Genomic DNA, 2915 nt, shown 5'->3' with positions numbered 1-2915 from the left:
GTAGCCTAACTTTTAAGCTTCCCGGATAATGCGCATCAGTCGATCGCAAGTGGTGATTTGTATGAGCCAAATGGTAGATCAGGGGTTCTCAACCCGCGGCCCGCAGACGATTATTTTGCGGCCCGCGACATCTTTCATTATAAGCTCAAGTACTACTGACACAGTATTGCTACAAATTAATTTAGATACTTAGCACTTTTATCGTACCGTATCTGTTTCGTTTGATTACTCTTTCTTGAATGCAGGGGTTCTCAAACTGGGGGGCGCACCCCCTTGGGGCGTGAAAGCATCTGAAGAGGGACGCAAAAATGACGTCGAATGAAAAAAATGTTCGCGCTGCGCGCAATATATCTCCTATTCATAGTTATTTCACTGTGTATAATCTGGTTTCATATTTGAGAATTCTCTCATCAACAGCCATAACCTTCCATGCCATCAAACCTGCCGTTTGTATTCCTAGCCTTCTGGTTTCATTATGTTATATCACGTTAGGGGCCTCGAAATTTTTCATTATCAAAAAGGTAGGCGTGTCTGAAAGAGTTAGAGAACCACTGCTTTAATGGAGTGTTTCTTGATACATGCTCGACTTCAGATTGTTATTGTTTTGAATCGGTATTAGGCTGGACTCGGATTCAAGATAATCCCGCTATGTAGTAGGCCTACACTTTTAATGAGTGTTTGACTCACTGCGAACGGTTGTTGAGATTGCCGACCACGTTACAGACGCATCGTTCAAAATTGCTTGGAATATGGCTAAACCCAAGAAATCTACTGTAGACGGTGTGATTTTTATAAAACCTTGACATTATTCGCGAATATTTTTTGTTTCCGGACTAGCAGCAAGGGCAACATCACCGGACAAATTTCTTAAGATACAGTCGTCAGATTCCATCGTGACCAGAGGAGTAACATTAATGCCAGTCGATCTTTTATCGCATGTTCTGAAACAAGTTGCCGCGTAGACTACTTTAACCCAGCCTCGGAGGAATCCACCAACTTTGCATAATATATGCAGAGGAAATGCTGGCTGGGCAAACGTGGGGAGGGGACTAGCGAAAAATATCAACTGGACAAAGCTGGCTTCTGCCCCAGGCATGGAAGGAAATGATATGGGGTGATTGGTTTGCTCAGAAATGGCCCCGAACGCCAGGTCTCTTCTCATATAAGTCAGAGCTCAATGTGATAATGGCCTCTGTAACGCAAAAGTTACAGTAATTTATACTTGCGCGCTCACGCATTGAAACAGAGAGTTCGGTTCTCCGGTGGTAGGGTTTGAAGTTGCATATACCGACTTGGCAACGAATGCAATGCACCCTCCATGAAAAGATTTACTTCCGCCGCCAGAAGATAGGCCTACACTACATATTCTCACAACAAACAGCAGCTGCAAACTTACGAACGCTGTCTAATGTCCATTAATACTTTATAATGCATAAAAAGGTACTAAATGCCCGTATACGACTGGTAAATAGGCTACAGTAACCTAAATTTAATATTAGCCCACAAATACATGGTAATATTGTTCTGCGGCCCGCAGCGCCTTTTGCTGTTAAAATGCGGCCCGTTATACAAGGGAAGTTGAGAACCCCTGTGGTAGATCATACACAGCCATAACAATTATTTAGTATTGTCGCAATCAGTAGGTGAGATATAACGTCAAATGAGATATCTGTCAGAACGACGCGGTGTTTATCCCAGAATGATAGTTGTTCCGTGGTTTCGCTCTGTTGATATAAACAATTTTTCGTGTCTTGTGAAGTGTTGTTTTCCGCAGTAATTTCCGGACATCCAAGCATTCAGAAGCGAGAACGAATTCGCTAAGCTAATCAATATCCGTAGCATCTCGAGCTGTGGATGAACATTGAACATGAACGAAAAACATATAACGCTGAACACGGGATGCAAATATTCTAGTGACACCAACATATTATTGCAACATATCATATTACATTAAACCTTGACGAAACAACGAGGAAATGGAAAGTCTGGAGTGCTACTTTCACCCGTTAAAAATATCTACATACAATTCTACACATGTTTTGAATTTACCAGCGATACAGAAACATGTTTATGTGGTAGGTAGAGGTCTATCATACTTCCTGTGTTGTCAAAATCAGGATAAGCAATGGCGTATTATATATATAACACCTGGCTGCTACGAATTTGGTCCAGTAGAAGCAAGAACGTCAGAAAGGATTGATTGCTGCAAGTTTCCAAAATAATTATCATCCGATTGATTGACATATATCAGTGGTGTCCAAACTACGTCCGACGGGCCAAGTGCGACCCGTAAAGCAAGCTTTCATTAGGACAACTCATCAGCTAAAATATGATCGACTTCACTGTGTCAAAACTAATAAAGCCGTCAGTGGAATAGTGGTAAGAAGCAGACAATAAAATTATATAGACTTTTGCTGTCGCGGTAACGGAATCTATATAAAATGATCGAGATTGTTTCTTCCAAAGCCGCCACCCGATATCAATCATGGTTTGCCTTGCATTTATGTCACATCAAAACCGCCAGAGTGCTGGTAATTTCCGTAATAGACCTTGGCAGCTTAAGTCATGCATTGCCCCACCTAAAATTCTGTTCTATAAAAATGATAGACGCACAGTAATCAATATATACCGAAATCACGGCGAAAATCGGATTCTTCTTGGGCTTTTGCTTGTAAATGCCTATATATAGCAAAGTATCTGCGAAAATCGAATTATCTTCTGTGTTTTCGCTTTGTAAATGCCTAGCCCGGGGCATGTCCGGGCTCACATTAAAGAAACGGTGATTTACTCATTCTATTCATCAAACTACCGAGTAAGCGGGCAAACTTTGCGATTTGCCCCACCAATGTGATGTAACAATGGTATCCATATTTGAGCACCGTTGCTGTCCTATGCGTTCAATCGACCTTTTAACT

The sequence above is a fragment of the Botryllus schlosseri genome, chromosome 4 (assembly GCF_051294905.1).
Source record: "Botryllus schlosseri isolate E-star chromosome 4, Bs_hap1, whole genome shotgun sequence".
In the NCBI taxonomy this organism is placed as follows: domain Eukaryota; kingdom Metazoa; phylum Chordata; class Ascidiacea; order Stolidobranchia; family Styelidae; genus Botryllus; species Botryllus schlosseri.
This window is presented reverse-complemented; position numbering follows the sequence as displayed.